Raw genomic sequence first — 17,176 nt, 5'->3', positions numbered from 1 at the left:
TGGCTCAGCTGTTTAGCGCTGCCTTAGGTAAGGAGTCTCAGGATCGAGTCCCACGTCGGGCTCCCTGCATGGAGCCTGCTTCTCCCTCTGCTTGTGTCTCTGCCTCTCTCTGTGTGTCTCTCATGAATAAATAAATAAAGTCTTAAAAAAAAAAAAAGAAGGTTCCACCCTCAAGACCTAATCACCTCCCAAGGGATCCACTTCTTTGGTGGAAGGAATTAAACATATGGTGGTTAGGATTAAAACATACGGATTTTTAGGGGGACACAAACATTAAAACTGTAGCATGGCCTGAGACTGTTACTTTATTTTTCAGAAGGACATTTAATCCACAGAAGTAGGGAAGATGTCACCTCAGAATGACAGGCCTTCCCAGGAAAGGATGTTTTTAGTAAATCTGTAAATATGTTCTTAGAATATGGATTTGACAAGTGAAAAATACCTCAAAATTAATAATATCAAATGTTGCACTTCTGTGAAAAATAACATAGTCCAGTATACTTAAGACCAAAAGAATCAGCCAACAGGGGTTGACCTAACCATTTGTTCAACCTTTCTCACCTTAGACTTTGTCAAAAGGGATAATATAGGCCCTACTCATAAGGTTCTTGTCAGTAGGCATGTTGTATATCTAATACATATACTGTGTACTAAACAAATTCCAGCTAACTACTAGCTTCAAGTTTTTTGACACTTTGACCCAAAGAACATAGTCTCTCATCCACACTTGGTTTTTCATGGGCACTTGGAAGATTGCTGAGGAAACTCCATTTTTATCTCCTCAAGTCAGATGGCTGTTTGCTTTCTGCCTGCTGATGTGTGGAGAAGCCAGAGTTTGTGATATCTCTAGGGGAATGTGTTTGGAAGAAGTAACATTAAGTGGAGACGGGGTTATTTCTTTCTTGTGTGTGAAATGCTTTGGTGACTGTGAAGTCTTTCTAAATACATCTCCCAAGTTGATATGATAGTTCAAATCCTCAAGCATTTTCATCATATCCTAATTTTTCTAATGACCAGTGAATCAAAAGAAGTTCAAGTTTACAAATGGAAAAACTGAAGCCCAAAATAATTCAGTGACTTGCTGACTTGCTTAATATAATAGCTAACATTTATTAAGGCATAGTCTTCTGAATGATTTATGTTTATCTTAACTCGTATGATCCTCAGGGCAGTGCTGGCTGGTTGGTGCTACTTTGTGTCTGATTTAAAGACAAGGAGACTGAGGCATGGAGAGGTTAAGAAACTTGCCCAGGATCACTTAGCTGGTAGGTGGAGGTCCAGGACCCATACTGGGCAGTCTGGATGCAGAGTACTCTGCACCACTGCAGAAGATTCTCTAAACTGAACGCTCCTGTGTTTAGAGCTGGAGTTAGGGAATGATGGGTGAGGATGGGATTTGGGGGGGTAAAGGGAAGTATGTAGCTCCCCTACATACGCATCCACCTGTGAGTTGCCACATCTCTTCTCCACTCACCCGAAGCCAGGAATGCAAGCCCGAGGCAGCCCACCCTTTCCCCAGCTCAGGATCCCATTGTACTTCTTTGTTGTCTCACAAAAATCTGTTTGTTTGATCTTTCCATCTCTTCATTGTTTCATCCTAAATTGAGAGACAGGGATGAGGGCAGAGGGGGAATTGAGATCAAACCTTTCAGAGGGTAAGAGCTGACAATGCCAGGGTTTCTCTCTGACTTCTCTATGCTTGTTGCTTGTCAAATAGACATTTCCTCAAAATGCCTCTTAATGTCACCCTTCTTTCTTCTTCTTGTGCCCTTTAATCTGATTGTACAGATATCAATTGCTTGTGTATCTGGGGGGTAAGGTCGGCCTGTTCGCCATAGAGAAGCTGTGATCGCGCTCTTGCTGTACACATAAAAACCTGGGCGACTGAGGATGGGGTAAGAAGAATTCTTTAAAAAAATTTTTTTTAAAGATTTTATTTGTTTACTCATGAGAGACACAGAGAGAAGCAGAGACACAGGCAGAGGGAGAAGCAGGGGAGCTTTGTGGGGAGCCCGATGTAGGACTTGATCCTAGGACCCCAGGGTCACACCCTGAGCGGAAGGCAGCCGCTCAACCACCAAGCCACCCAGATGTTCCAGTAAAAAGAATTCTTACACAGCGTTATCTTGTGGTCAGTAGGTGCTTTCAGGAGGGAAAGACAGCCAGAAAGATATAGTAGCCATTCGTTTGGGGGCAGTGCAAGTCTCCTGCAGGCTCAGATTCAATAACTCCTGTTCTTTGAGAACCTTATTTTTATTTTCTTACTTGCTTTAAACAATAACAGTGCCTCTCTCAGGTTAGATTGTGATGGTGGCATGTTTGTGTTCCTCCGAATTTCCTACAGTTGCATGGCTATGCTCATACCCCTTGTTTTGCCATTTCTTAATTATTCCACACTGCCACACACACACACACACGCACACACACACACACTCACATACGCTGTGGGTTGTAGGCCTGGAGGTCCCCTTGAGGACACCAGCTGCCTGGGAGAAGGACAGAAAGGTCCCAAGGCACAGGTACAAGAGTCAGTGCCTGAAGGAGAACAGTGAGTTCAGAGCAGTGTGGGCAGGTGCCTTGGGCATGAAGTGCTGGGACTGGGTGTGCAGTAACTGGAAACAGTGCAGAGGGGGGCCCAGGAGGCTGGAAAGACGCTGAACTGGAGGTGTCTTTGGTGTACTTCAAGCTGCTTTTACTTCCTTTCCGATGCCATCGGGGACCAAAGAAGGGTTTTGTATCCTAACTGGGGGGTTAGCTATAACTGGAGTTTTGTTTTAGGGTGTTTCCCTCAGTATTCCTGGGAGAAGAGGCTGGAGGGGGAGCATACCCAGAAAAGGCCAGAGAGGCCCCTACTGCAGTCATCCATGTAAGGAGTCGTTAGGTCCTAAGGTGAGGTGATGGTGAGCATGGCACCCAGAGGGCACATTCCACATGCATTTGGGTAGTAGAATTGAATGACATGGCTATAAATTGGATGCGATAGGCAGGGTAAGAAAAAGGTCTAGGGTCATTTATATAATTATGTTTCGGTATTCAGGATTATCTTTGGTATGGCCAGTTTTGACCTATTTAGCAAATCAAAATAATATAGTGGACAAATAAGCCTAAAGAAATCTAAGGTGATGTGTTCAGTTGATGATCCAGGACAGTCTGGAGTCTGGATCTGAGGATCAGAACTCAAGAAAAACAATAAGAACACCAGGAATAGGGATTCAGTCTTCCAAGACCAGGGGTTCTGGCTAATTCTGACAAGATCATCTAACTTGCCCTGCACTGCTTTAAAGATGGCCATCCATTCAACAGTGTGTAAGCCCTTCACATATTCAGGACACTGTCCAAACCTGATCGCAGGCAGGAATTTATGAAAAATGATGGGACACCTGGATGTCTCAGTGGTTGAGTGTCTACCTTTGGCTCAAAGTGTGATCCTGGGGTCCTGGGATCGAGTCCCACATTGGGCTCACCTCAAGGAACCTGCTTCTCCCTCTGTCTGTGTCTCTGCCTCTCTCCCTGTGTGTCTCATGAATAAATAAATTAAATAAAATCTTTAAAAAAAAAAAAGAGAGAGAGAGTAGAAAGAACCAGCATCATTTAACCCTTCCAAAGGACAAACCCGACAAGCTGTGGATAACACACGCGCACGTATGTGTCTACAGGTGCACATTGAAGGATGTGTCATTTGAAGTTAACTGGTAGAAAACAAAATGTATACAACACTTTCTACAGATGCTATTGTTCTTGTACTTGTGGGGCTTTTTGATGCACAAGGATGTTTCTCTCACTGACGTGTATATGTTGGTTCTAACTTGTTCTCCATCTATTTCACATGGAATGGGAAGTCTAAGACTCTTACAGAAGGGAAATAACTCACAATAATTTTTACCTTGGGGTCTTATTTTCCTCCTGGTCCAGTTTAATGGAAAGACAGTAAATGTGCACTCAGATTTCTCCAGAGACTGTTTTACTCTCACATCAAAGCATAAGATGCTTCAACTACATTAATCAAATAAAAACAGGATACACGTCCTTTATGTGACTCTTTAAAAGGACTAACTAGAAAGGCTACCCAATAGATGAATGTATAAACATGATGTTAAGGGGCACCTTACTGGCTCAGTCCATAGAGTATGCAACTCTTGATCTCAAGGTTGTCAGTTCAAGCCCCAAGCTGGGTATGGAGCCTACTTAAAGGAACAAAACAAAAAACCAAAAAACCCACATAATGTTAAATGAAAGTTAAAAAAAACCCTGATGCCAGTGCATGATGTATCTTCGATGCAAATGCCTTCCAGACCAAAATTACTAGTGTCTCTAGGGCAATGATATAAATAACCTGTGCTTACTTTTTGACTCATGAAAGAGTTGGCAAAAGTAATGAGTTTTTAATAGTTTCATAAATACCATGTCTGAAAATAGTTCATGAATATTTGGGACTCATTTGTGAAATGCTTATATGTTATTTCAAGAAGGTACACATTTTGTCACAGTTTGTGACTTGCAAAGGCTCCAATCAATGGCGGGATTCAGGACAAGTGTACAATTTGCATAGGCATGAATTTAGGTGTCAGAGAATTCTCCTTGCATGTAAAATGCCTGGAGTTCTCACATCTTACTACATCAGCATGAAGGTAACTGAGGACCAAAAGAAGCAAACAGCAATATATGGTGTAAAATACAATCCCCCCTCTAACCCTCATTTTGGTGCACACCATTTGTTACTCCATCTGAAGACAAAGTGTCTTCCTGGCTTCCTTTCCTTTTGTTCCAAATCTGTCCTCCAATGACAGGCGAAGTATGTACTCCAAGAGGAAGTGCTTATTTGTAGCGCAGGCTACTGTGGTTGCCGTGTAAATGGCGAATGCTCTTTTGTCCAATTGTCCTGGAGTTCAGTCCTTCCTTTTGTATAGAAAGCCAAGGAGGAAGTAGCAACCATTTTTAATATTGTGACTCTCCTTTGAAGTCAATATTAGTATGGAGTGAGGTACTTTGAAGCTATTAAAATACATCTATCAGGGTGCCTGGATGGCTCAATCCATTAAGCGTCTGCCTTCGGCTCGGGTTGTGATCTCAGGGTCCTGGGATCGAGCCCTGTGTCAGGGTCCCTGTTTAGCAGGAAGTCCGCTTGTCCTCCCTCTCGCTCATGCTGTCTCTCATGAGCTTATTTTGTCCAGAGATATTTTAGCTGCTGCAAAAACTCAACCTTTCCCCTTTCTTGGTTGATTTCTCAGTCCTGATTCTAGGCAGCTTCTATATTTGCTAAAACAAGTAGAATCAATGTTTCAATAATTTTAGACTGTATTCACAATGTGCTGGATGTTTTAAAGCAGCCCAGAAAGTTACTGGGATCTCTGAATGTTCACCTAACTTAATATTTCCTGAAGAGTCTGCCAAAAACTGCAGACAGAACATGACAACTTTGTGTGTGTGTGTGTACATGTGTGTGACCTTTTCTTCTTTCTGTTCAGGATTAGGATATATCATCAGTCAAATTTATTCTGGGCTCTGTGTCACTAGAAACTGACAGCCAAGGAACTGGTGGCTTTGGTGGAAGGGGCTTGAAATCCAGGTACTTGCCCCACCAGTGGGTGGGAAGGGGATGCGTTAGAGAGGTTTCAGCCAACAAACTGACTGGCTCCTGTGCACACATCTCCTGGGATGCAATGCCTGTTCATACAGCTGGCTTCACAAGTAGATAAAAACTTAAAGTGCTTGTAAAAAATGACTTCCTTTCTAGTCTGCCAAAGATGTGTTTAACACTGTTCCTTTGTGGAGGCCAGTGGTGGAGGCATCAGGACAACTGGCTCAACCAGAAGCCTGTCCTCCCTCTGATCCTGCCCCCTCATCTCCGGTCTTGACTGCACCGAAAGTGTCCTTTCTCTGTGCTCCGTATAAATGTGGTCCATTCCATTTGTTCGGCACAAAGAACATGCTAACTGGAGGTCTTAGATACCTGTAGGCTCCTGTTATGATTCTGTGACTGAGCTCTTAGTTTAGAGTTAGGTGGTCAAGAGTGATGGCTCTGGTCCCATGGCCTGGGTTTAACACTGGGCTTGTCACTAACTGTGTCATCACCTTCTTCCACTTCCCTAAGCGTCAGTTTAGCCAACTGTAAAATAGGGCTCCTCATAATCCTTCCTCACAGGGTGATGAAGATCCAAGGAGCTAGCAGCAGAAATGCTTAGCAGATGAGCCAGGCTCATTGGAGGCTGTCAGTGAAGTTTAGCAATTTTTTTTTAAAAAAGGTTTTATTTATTTATCTGACAGAGAGAGAGAGAGAGAGAGAGAGAGAACACAGGCAGGAGGAGTAGCAGAGGGAGAAGCCGATGCCCCACTGAGCAGGGAGCCCGATGTGGGACTCCATCCTGGGACCCTGAGATCATGACCCAGGCTGAAGGCAGATGCCCAACTGGCTGAGCTCCCCAGGCGCCCCCACAATTTAGCTATTAGAGGTAAATGTGTCTTTTGATAAGCAGCAAGTTTTTATTCTAGCAAAAGGCCAAATACCCATAAAATTCGATTACACCACGTAGCTGACCATCTTGCTTTCTGGTGACTCAAGTTGACAGAGCATTTGGGAGAAGTTGGCAGCGCTGGTTTGAAGCTGGTTTCTCCCCCTCATCTTTAAAGGGAACAGAGAAAAACCAGTGTGGTCTGGTTCTGAGGAAAACCAGGTCAGGCTTTGTTTCCCATTTAGAAGACATCCTGTGTATAAACGCATATCGCGATTCCCAGAATTCCTTCGTGACAGCTTCCTTAGTTAATGGGCAGGGAGGATTTTCTCAGGCTGGGGCTACACAGATCTGCCTCAGAGGAGAAAGCCAAATAATTCCTATTTTTGGCCTTGTGCTTAGAAAAAGGGGACAAACTGCTTGTTTCAAAAAACTTTCTGGGACATTAAACAACAGTGTTCCTTTTTTTTTTTTTTTTTTTTTAAAGGGGAGGAGATCTAGTAGACTGTCCAATTTCACCCTTAGGATAAAACAATTTTTTTTCCTCTCATGTGCTGATTCTTAAACGTTACTCTCTTAACTTTTCTGAGCTGTCTCCCAGGGTATATAAGAAACACAAATTGCTGATGGGACAGGGCTGAATGTTTCCATTTAGCTTCTCAGCTATAATCTAGAGGACTGAGGTGGCTGCTGTGGCTTCCCTTCATAGTTCATGGGTGTGTGTGTGTGGGTGGGGTGTTGGTGGGCGGACAAATGGCCAAGAATGCAGTCTTGACTTCCTTCTCGTGGTCTGTCTTACTGTCACTTCTCTTTGATACTTTCTTGTCATGCTTTAGCTCTCAGGCCAACGTATTGCCTTACGGTTTGCTAAGAAGGCAGCACTGCTTCTGAGGGTGCGTTCAGGAAGCGAGTTCACCTTCGCTATTCTCTTCCCCCGGCCACACTTTTGTTTTAGTCTCCTCTACTCTTCCCGCTTTCAACCTTCCCCTCTCATGTTAAGGCTTTGTATATTCCTCTCACAAACGGTACCTTTTTTCCTGCATATGCACATGTGGAAAACACCTTCACTTCTTCAGTCTTGTCTAGAAAGGAAGGAGCCATTTTGTTCAAAGCAATCAGTCTCTTCCCCCTACGAGGCAAACACACAGAAATAAGATTTTTTCTTTTCTTTTCTTTTCTTTTCTTTTCTTTTCTTTTCTTTTCTTTTCTTTCTTTCTTTTCTTTTCTTTCAGATTGTGTTTATTCATGAGAGACACACAGAGAGAGGCAGAGACACAGGCAGAGGGGGAAGCAAGCTCCCTGCAGGGAGCCCAATGCAGACTCGATCCCCGGATCCCAAGATCACAACCTGAGCTAAAGGCGGACACTCAACCACTGAGCCACCCAGGTGCCCCAGAAACAAGATTTTCACACACAAAATCATGAAGATTCAACCCCGTCTATGTATTTTTAAAATTTAAATGACATTCTAAGAATTCTATCATGTGCTCAAAGAACTAGGACCGAAAAGCATTTGGTTTTTAAATGGTCATATTTATACATATGAATAAATGAAAGGGAACTCATAAAGGAAGAAAAAGTCTTCCAATGAAACACATCAATATATATGGCTCAGTGTGAATATTCTTGTTTTCTCTCATTTTATCATCTGAATTACTTAATATGAATTTCTTTTTAAAGATGTTTTTTAAAGTAATCTCTACCCTCAACATAGGGCTTGAACTCACAGCCTAGAGATCAAGAGTCACATGCTCTACTGGCTGAGCCAGTCAGGAATCCCTGAATTACTTAATATAAATTTATCTTCCTGGAAATTTTAACTAAATATAGGAAGGCCATATAGCCTTGTATTAAAGAGTGGCCTTTCGTATCAGACCCATCTCAGTTTAACTCCTACCTTGGCTTCTTTTCTTGTAGCATAAACTTGAACAAGCCACTTAACCTTACCAAGCCTTAGCATCCTTACCCCTAAGATAAGTCTTCGTGTGTGTGCGTGAGAAAGATGTTGTGACTTATAATAAAAAATGTATTTTTGATCTTCATCTAATTCCTGACACAGAGCTCCTAAGACCCTTGGAATTTCCTGTAATGAGAGTGATTAAGGTGTCTTGTTATTAATGAGGTGATGTTTGGACTACACTTACAGATGGGACCTGGTTGTTGAAGAACCCACTGTGATGGAGGGTGGGAATTTTCAGCCCTACTCCCCTCCCCTGCCCCTGACCTTTTCTGGAGAGAAGCCTCCATAAAAAGTCCAAAGGCCAGGGTTTGCAGAGCTTCCAGCTTCATGAACACCCGGGGATTTGGGGAGTGTGGTGTGACTAGAAAGGGTATGGAGTCTCTGCAACCTACCCCTGTACCTTGCCCCTGCATCTCCCATGTGGCTGTTCCTGAGTGATAGCCTTATATAATAAACCACAATCTAGTGAGTAAACCATCTCTCTGAGTTCTGTGAACTGCTCTAGCAAGTTAATCGGACCCAAAGAAGGGAGGTAGATACTCCTTCTTTTGTTCTATCTTACAAACACAAAACAAAACAATACAAAATATTGGCAATTATCTGGTAAGTTGATCCAAGAACAAGGCCAACCTTCTCTCTTCACACACATTACACTCCATAGCCCACGGCAGACATCTAGAAGTTACGTTTGCGGCCACTCCCCCACCCCCCGACCACCACTCTAGCCCCACATCCAATCAGTCCCCAGGGCCAGCCTACTCTGTCTGTAAATCCACTTTGTCTCCAGGGGAGTTTTACAGTGTATAACATCATTGTTTTGGCTGGATTTATCAAAACACTCCTCCGATCTGCTTTACCTAAGTTTCTCTTATTAAAAAAAGATTTATTAAGCCCCAGCTCTTTGCCAGGTGCTAAGAAAAAAAAATGAAAGAGAAGTGCTCTGATAACTATCTACATAAGACAGCACAGGAAACGTGATTATATGGATGTTGAGCCCAAGAGGAGTATCTGTAATGGAAAGAAACAATCAGGAGTGGGTGAGTCTTCCTAGGAAAGGTAACCACAGGAAAAGAAGAATGCTAGGAATAGCACTGGGGGTGGGGGCAGGGATAAAATTCAAGGGTAAGTAGACAAGGAGGAAATAAAGGAATTAGAAGAGCCACCAACAACACAGATAGAGAAACAGAAAAGAGGGGGTGTCAGGGATAAAGGTGTAATATTATAAATTTATTTTAATAAAATAGCATAAAATACACACAGCATGTAAAACTGGTGAAATCTGATAAGATGGGTGGATGGTACCAATGTCAGTTCCCTGGTTGTGACCTTGTACTGTAATTACACAAAATGTTATCATTGGGGAAAGCCTAGTGATAGATATATGAGGTCTCCCTCTATGTTGTTCATTACAATTACATGAGAATCTAATCTATCTCAAAATAAAAGTTTTTAAGCTAAAAAGGACTGTATATCTTAGAAATGGATCTTTCCAAATTCCTGGTGGGGCTTCAGACCAAACTCACCATGTTTGTTTCTGTGTGTTTGCTTCTTAGGGGGAAGAGAATGATTGCTTTGAACAAGATGGCTCCTTCCTTTCTTGACGAGACTGAAGAAGTGAAGGGGTTTTCCACATGTGTATGTGTAGGAAAAAAGGTACTGTTTGTGAGATGAAAATACAGAGAGTTAATATGAGAGGGGGAAGGTTAAAATATATTTTAAATATTATAAAGGTGTCAAGGACACCTCCTCCCCCAGGGGTCTGAAGTTTCTGATACAACCGAGGAGTCAGGTGTAGGTAGAAAAGTGTCCAACTGAGTTGAGGACCTTCGGGTCCTTGTTGGTCATTATGAGGGTGATTTCAGGGACATCATGATGAGAGCAGAAGCCAGATCCTAATTGGTGGAGGAGTGACTGGCAGATGAAGAAGTGTGGGAAGCTAGTATGAGTGACTCTCCCTTTGCAAGCAGGGAGAGAGATGAGAATATAAACAAGTGAACACTGTGGACCAAGTGATAACCAGGGGGTACATAAAAGGCAGGACATACATCAGTTACCCATGGGCTCTGGAGTGGGGGTGCCTGGCTGGGAAAGCTGACTCTGCCACTTGTTCTCCGTGTGACAGTACTTCAGTTCTTTCATCTGTAAAATGGGGATCGCCATAGTATCTTTCTCACTGAATTGTTACAAAGATCAAAGGTGAGGTGCCTGGTAGATGGTAACTACCCAATACATATCCGCCTTAATTGCTCTATTCAAAGTGTTATGGAGACAGCAGCATAAAAGGTGATGAATCTGTTGGGTGCACAGAGTTAGAGAAAAATCTGTCCTGGAAGCTGGATCACAAAGGGTGAGTAAGATTTTTTTCAGGTGGAGAAAAAAAAATCAAAAAGCATATTTGAGAAGGGAGCACAAATTAGAAAAACAAAGACAAGTAAATGAAATTGCAGGGTGAGTTTGATCCACAGCCGCACCAGGAAGTTGGAAAGATCCATTTCTAAGATATACGCTCTTTTTTTTGTCTTAAAAAACTTTTATTTTGAGATAAATGTAGACTCACATGTAATTGTCATGAATGACATAGAGGGAGACCTCATATATCCATCACTAGGCTTTCTCCAATGATAACATCATGCATAATTACAGTACAAGGTCGCAACCAGGGAACTGACATTGGTACCATCCATCCATCTTATTCAGATTTCACTAGTTTTACATGCTCTGTGTATGTGTGTATTTTATGCTATTTTATTACATGTATGTATTCATATAATCGCCACCCTAGTCAAGCTATAGGAAAGTTCTATCACTACCATTATCAATTATCCCTCATGCTACCCTTTGCTGGTGCATTTTTAATGTTTGCTACTGGGAAGAGAAAGAAAAGGAAGACAGAGGAGAATATTTTTTCTCTTTGGTTGAAGGAAAGGTCAGCCTTGTGAAAAATTCTGAAACAATTGGGCACTTGCCCTCTTCCCTTTTGGAGCAAGTCCCGTGCCTTGTGCATTCACATTTCTCTAGAAAAACTTCCTCAGTGACGTGATAGAAGAACCATAGTTGATTAATCTAATTCATACTTAGGTATGAATGACTCACAGATGGTTATGTCAGCCAGAAGAAGCTGCATTTTTAAAAAGAGCATGCTTGCTAGCCATACACCGTTCCTTCTGGGTGTTTTTTTTTTTTTTTTTTCAATCTAACAAAGTGAAATGAAACAATTCGCATAATGTGTGGTCTGGGGGCAAAGATTACCAAAAAAAAAGGTCAGCCTTGTCTTGAAATCTGACCTCATGCTATGGTATCTTAAGCGGATACTGATGTTTACAGTTTTCCTTTGTCTACTTTTATATCTTTAGGTTTTCTAGATGCTCCAGGTGTCTTTCCACAATGTTCCTTGCCACAGTAGCATGGAAGAGATGGAAAAAAGGAGAGAGGGGAATATGCAGCAGATATGAAAATCAGGTGTTTCTAAGTCACCAATACCTGTATAGGCAACCACATACTATTTTAATTTCCTCTTGCTTCAGATAAAAGCTCTTGAGATAAAATTCTATGTTCATGACTTTCTTTCTTTCTTTCTTTCTTTCTTTCTTTCTTTCTTTCTTTCTTTCTTTCGGCTCTATGCCCAATGTGGGGCTCAAACTCACAACCCCTAAATCAAGAGTCACATGCTGTACCAACTAAGCCAGCCAGGCAGGCGCCTCTTTGACTTTTACTTCTTGAAAAATATTGTACATAAGATAAGTCATGACTACAGATAAAAGTCAACGGTTTTCTTTAGTGAGGGAAAACCGTATCGTAAATTTATTATTTATGTTTCGGTTAAACTTTTGATTTCAAAAACAAACAGCTTGGCATCGTGAATGCCTTTGGTCTTGCTTATGGCCCTTGTATATATCTGGACCGGGTTGTACTGACCTTCTGGAGAATTGCTTTAACTTCATTGTGCTACTTGGCTATGTTGGCAGATGAATAAGAAACAGTCCTGTGAAATTCATCATCACGTTTACCGTAAGGATATTGCTGAAAATGGGCTTCATTCCATTGCATGGTATTCTGTTTATGAACATCCTTAGGAGGTTATTTTTATAGTCTTAATATGAAGAGTGTTTGTGCTTCTCTTGATGGAGTGGCCCAGTTTCACAAGTTTCACAATATAGGTACTATTGTTGTATTTTGTCTTTGCAAAGATTGCTAGAAAGCTTAGAATATATCTCTGGTTCAACCTGAGCAAGTGCCTTTCACATACTGGCCTAATTCCTGGTGTTGCTTACATTCCTGTTCTTTCGTGTATGCTCCTAACTCATGTTCTTTTCATATATACTATGTTTCTTTCAAAGCTACCTTAATTTTTTTGAGGTAGAACAGTAGCTTAAGAACATAAGATCTGGGGGATCCCTGGGTGGCGCAGCGGTTTGGCGCCTGCCTTTGGCCCAGGGCGCGATCCTGGAGACCCGGGGTCGAATCCCACATCGGGCTCCCGGTGCATGGAGCCTGCTTCTCCCTCTCCCTCTGCCTATGTCTCTGCCTCTCTCTCTCTCTGTGACTATCATAAATAAATAAAAAAACTTACAAAAAAATAAAATTTTTTTTTTTTTTAAAAAAAGAACATAAGATCTGGGGCAGCCTGGGTGGCTCAGTGACTTAGCACCTGCCTTCGGCTCAGGGTGTGATCCTGGAGTCCCGGGATCAAGTCTCACATCGGGCTCCCTGCATGGAGCCTACTCCTCCCTTTGCCTGTGTCTCTGCCTCTCTCTCTCTTTTTGTCTCTCAAGAATAAATAAATAAAAACTTAAAAAAAAAAAAAAAAGAACATAAGACCTGGGGTCCAAATGTCTTATTTCAAATTTCTGTCACCACTTGCTGACTGTACAAACTTGGGCAAGTTATTTAATGTCATCAAACCTCAGTTTTCTCATCTGCGTAATAAGAGTTTACGAGTTTTTACTTCGTAGATTGTGTGAGGATTAAAGGAGGTAAGTCATGAAGAAGACTGAGCACAATGTTAGGCACATAAGAGGGCATTCAACAAATTCATGTCATTGTTGCTCTCACTAACAACGTCTCATCTTCATATTAGCAAACATGATATAAGCATACACATATATGAAAAATATGATCATAATTTTTAGGAAATGAGTCCGTCTTCTTCGTGTTTATTTGAAATTCACATGCCTTGATACTCATTACCAGCCAGTTTCAGGAAATAGATTTTCAAATGTTAACAGCTCAAATCATGGCAAAAGATTATACTCGATAATTAGCATCGCCTTAGATAGCTATACAGAAATGTAATGCTTTTTATATTTGTGTCTCTCTTACTACATAGAAGCTAGTGTTCTGTCTTTAGGCTGATGTATCTATTTACATAGTAGTTCTAGAAGTGTTAGTGAAATGCAGATTATCTTATCTTGCAATTTAAATGAAATATTGCACAGATAATTTCAGAAAGGAATTTTCCAGATAGCAAGAAATAGTCCTCAGCAACATGAAAAACCAGAAACAATACTAGATCTAATTCTGAAAGAGCACAGCCATGTGATGAGTGCACCATTTCATTTTTAAGGACATAGATTTAATTTCATGTGACAATCTGGCATCAACATTTTCCTCTGGTCTTCTTTTTTCCAAATAGCCCTGTAAATATGAAAATGCAATCAAATAGGAAAAGATTAAATTTGTGAGACTACTTGCAGGGAACCATGGTTATTATGAAGGCAGTAAATGAACAAAATAGATTAAGGAAAATGCCAAAGAAAGTTGCATGATATAAACACATCTAACATAACTAATGAGAATGCTACGTGCACAATAAAATGTCGCCCTGTATATCTAGCTCATTGTTTTCTACCATTTCCATCTATCATATTTATCAAAGAAATGTAATAACTCTTCGGGATATCATATTAATTCATACAATATTTTTCTCTCTCCTACCAAGGCAAGGAGGGAAATTTTGCATTAGTAGTAGGTTTTGTTTTCCTCAATATTAACAAATCTTTTGCAACATTCCTTTATTTAAAAGAGTTGAAGTTAGCAATCTAGGGGCACTGGCTGGCTCAGTCGGTGGAAGGTAAGTCCTTGATCTCAGGGTCCTACGTTTGAGGCCCACATGAGGTGTAGACATTACTTAAAAATAATATCTTTAAAAATGTTTTCTTAAATTAAAAAGAAGATAAAAATAAAATTAGCAGTCTACTTTAAAGGGATATGAGTATAAAACTAATTCTTAGTGACTTATACCTAAATATTTAAAAGTTCTTTTGTTTATAAAAAACGTAATAATACATGGCAATTTTCTATGACAAAAAATTAATTTGAAGTTTTGTCTCATTTAAATTCTTAATGGTTTTATTTATTTGCATTACATAATTCACTTTAGTTCTGATTATGCTTTTAAAAAATAGATTATATATTTATCTATTTTAATCCACGTGTTGAATGAATCTCCAATAAAACTTCTTTTTTAAAGATCTTATTTATTTTTGTGAGAGAGAGAGAGAGAGAGAATGAGCCAGGGGAAGGGCAGAGAGAGAAGCAAATTCTCTGCCGAGCAAAGAGTCTGAATCAGGACTCAATCCTAGGACCCTGAATTCATGACCTGAGCTGAAGGCAGACACTTAACCACCCAGGCATCCACCCAGTGAATTTCATTTAATGGTAAGGAATTCCTTATCATGACTTAAAAAGCATTAGTTATAGAACTGAGGTCCAGTGACATTTTTTCCTTCCCTTTCACGGTCTTCTTGTGCAGTAACTTAACAAAAGTTACTCAAGGAGTCTTTGATGATATGTTCCAAAGTGTCAGCCTGACATTGGCCTAGCATCATAATTGTATAGATTATGTAATAATCATAACTGTATAACTGTATAGTTATAGTGACATAACTGTCATGTGCAGAAGTCAGGGGCATTAACATCCTTAGGCTGGCCTCCTCTGTTATTATCTGCCACCCTGGCACTTCTGCTCGTCCCCTTTCCCTCATATTTCTCATCTCTTCCTAGGAGAAAAGTAATTGAATTATGCTCACCAGACTTTTGAAATGCACTTAGAAAACCATGGTCAAGGATGGTACAACAGTCAGTGAAGTATGTTTAAAGTGTATTTCTTTCATATCATTTATTTTCAGAAGTCAGGATTAATATTCCAACTTTTGGATAGTAAGACTACAGCACAGATGGAATTAATGAATTTCTAAAGTTAGCAGGGGAGTTGAAAATAGAAGTTACATTTCCAGAATCTTAATCATCTGCTTGAAACTTTAAGTGTTTTGACATGCAGACAGTTCTATGAAGAATTTTGTCTTGATTTAGAAGGCTGATGTTTTTCATTGTAGTTCATCTAAATTGCACTGAAGTGCACTGATGGGAAGGAAACAAATTTTTATGATGTATTCATTATCGCCTAATATTTTACATACATTAACTCCAGTTAGTCCTTATAGCACCCCTATGTGGCAGTTGTTGCTGTCCCCATTTCACAGATTAAAAGCAAAAACAGAGATTCAAAAAGAGATGAGTCCCAGCCTTCTGGTTTAGATTTGGGATCACCATTCCAAAGTGAGAGAGGAAAACATTAAGTGTTGTGAAATATTTTCACATTTTACTGTAGATTTTATGTATTTACTGGTAGTTTTTATGAAAAAAAAAAGGCAATGTGTAATAAAAGAAATGAGTGAAAAGGATATTCTTGCCCTGGAACATGAAGTCTGATCACTTTTCCGGCACAAATACTCAAAGATTTGGAGGCAATATACTGTTTTCATATTAAAACGATCTCTGCTATATTAGGGAGTTAATGCAAAATTCATTAATGTCCATATTATGTTTTAAAATAAAACAAAAAAAACTTCGAAGAAATTTCTGAGAACTGTAGTGATGTTCCAGACTTCCTAGGGGTAGGGTTTTACTCTCCTCTGTTGTTGGGGTACTTGATGAAAAGTCGAGGAGCCTGAGGTAGCTTTTTAATTACTGCAATTGTTCCATGGCTTTTGCCACGTCACTTCCTGGTTGCCTTTCAAAGTCAATGAGGATTTACTTCTGAGAACAATCAACTTTGAGAAATGAATTACTCTCCCTGGGAGGATGGCAGATCCAATATATGAAAACAAAATTATATTGGGGAGAAAAAGAAAACTGCTTTTAGCCGTGGCTGGATGTAATCAAGCTTCTATAGATCAAAGCCAGTTAGCAGTGAGGTTGACGTTAGCAGTGAGAATAAGAGACGTTTTGGCTGTGCAGGCTTACCGGCAGAAAACACCAGAACCCTCAAACTATCCAATGCCTTTTGCACACACGCTTTCTTTCATGGCCACTTAAAATGCCCTGGGACAGCTACCAATGAGCATCCCCTCAGCATCCTGTGGTCTTGATCTACCTCTTCTCAAGGTCGCCTGATCCTGGGATCAGCCTCTGCACAGCCTCAGGACTCCAGCTGTGCCCTTACCTCTCCATGGGAGACCGTGTCCTCCCTGGGCCATCTCTCCCAGTGCTTCCTCTGGCACTGCTCTCATGACACCCTATTGTAACTGCTCATTTAGTCACTATATATATATATATATATATATATATATATATATATATATATATTTGCTAGACTGTAAGCTCTGTGAGGGCAGGTCCATGGCTGCCTTTCTCACCCCCCAAAAAGAAGTGCTTATAAATGTTCGATGAATGAACAAGGAAATGACTGCTCCCCGTGCTTTCTCAGCAGTGAGGGAGGTTGGTTCCTACCAGTTACCATTCTTCACAGGCTCCTAGAGAATCACAA

The sequence above is a fragment of the Nyctereutes procyonoides genome, unplaced genomic scaffold (genome assembly GCF_905146905.1).
Source record: "Nyctereutes procyonoides isolate TBG_1078 unplaced genomic scaffold, NYPRO_anot_genome, whole genome shotgun sequence".
Classification (NCBI taxonomy): domain Eukaryota; kingdom Metazoa; phylum Chordata; class Mammalia; order Carnivora; family Canidae; genus Nyctereutes; species Nyctereutes procyonoides.
Note: the sequence above shows the minus strand (reverse complement) of the source record.